General features: G+C 47.6%; 1 protein-coding gene across 1 annotated transcript in view; it reads left to right on the forward strand.

The window, feature by feature from the left end:
- Positions 1 to 1,138: 1,138 nt before the first annotated feature.
- The window catches only part of EPM2A (EPM2A glucan phosphatase, laforin), a 40,260-nt gene continuing 40,108 nt past the window's right edge, over positions 1,139 to 1,290 (forward strand). The window contains exon 1 of the mRNA XM_035902360.1: positions 1,139 to 1,171. The gene's annotated coding sequence lies outside the window, so the exon portion shown is untranslated. The remainder of the gene's footprint in view (positions 1,172 to 1,290) is intronic.

Raw genomic sequence — 1,290 nt, forward strand, 5'->3', positions numbered from 1 at the left:
CAGGTACAGGTGTTGCTGTGTTCTCTTTACACTGAGGCTTAGACAGCAACTGGGAATTAAGCTGTCGGGCAGATGTCTTGTTGGACCCTGCAGTTTCTCAGCTGGGACTGTGGAATGAACAGCAGCATACGGTTTTACGCAGACACAATATGCTGGGGTGCTTTTAGGGCTACTGTCAAGCTTGAACGTCGGGATAAAACCCCACAAGTTCGTTGTTACATTCTGTATTGCCTGTAATACTAAAATGAAGGTGTATGGAAAAGGGATAGATATTTGAAAGACAACTATGAGATACGTTATAGGTAACTCGACTGTAAGGCTGAGCAAAAGCAAAGATTAAAATGTAATGCTCTGCTCCGCAAAGGCAGCAGTGCTACGGTGAGGGCTGGTGCTAGCAGAAAGGCATGGAGGACAGCGAGAATTCCCTTTGCTTTGGTTACGTCTGGAAAAGCGGTGGCATATCACTTACACAAATTCAGTGAGGACCAGTGAAAATGAGCTGTAGCACTCTTAAAAATAAATTTGGCAGTACATACACTTCAGTGTGTCATCACCCCAGAACACAGGAAACAAGCAGCCATCTTTTGAGGCAGGATTTCTTTTGACTCATTGAAAGGCCTTTATCCTGTTCCCAGAACTTGACCTAAATGAAGTTACCGCTCCTCTCTTTCTGTCCTTAAACGCTTCTGAAATGGGTGTATTCAGACAAGGACTCCCCTATAAATGGTTGGATTGCATCCTCTTTCTCAGTCATTCTTTGCGAGCCCTGAATATTGCTCCATGCAGGGGTTGCCAAATTACAGCCAGAAGGGCAAAACAGAACACATGCAGCTGGGAGCCACAGAATTTTTTAAAAAGCTTTCTAAGCTCCCCCAGTGAGCGGCTGCCTGTCTGCAGGGAAGATACTAACATCACGGACACTCCAGTATTATTTGAGGCTAAACCTTGTTTGCAATGCTGCACGCATGGCAGCTATTTAATGATGCGTTTGCTGCGCTAAATTAAGCCTGGGCTCTCGGGAGCAATCGCAGTAGCTTGATTTAACGAAGTCCTGCTCCTCACTTGCGAAAGTCAGTGTACCTAACGTGCAGCCTTTCGCAGCCTGGAAACCTAGCGTTGACCTGCAGAGATAATTCTCCGTTCCAGCCCTACTTCAAGGAGGCCATCCGGGGTAGGTCCTCTTCTAACTCCCGACCTGTCTTTTGGGAGGGAAGTCCCCTCTGCTACGTGCGGGCGGGCGGGCAAGCACCCAAAAACACCCCATACCGGGCAAATCCCCGAAGGAAGGAG

Source organism: Egretta garzetta, unplaced genomic scaffold (genome assembly GCF_000687185.1).
Source record: "Egretta garzetta isolate BGI_Z169 unplaced genomic scaffold, ASM68718v1 scaffold139, whole genome shotgun sequence".
NCBI classification, from domain to species: Eukaryota; Metazoa; Chordata; class Aves; order Pelecaniformes; family Ardeidae; genus Egretta; species Egretta garzetta.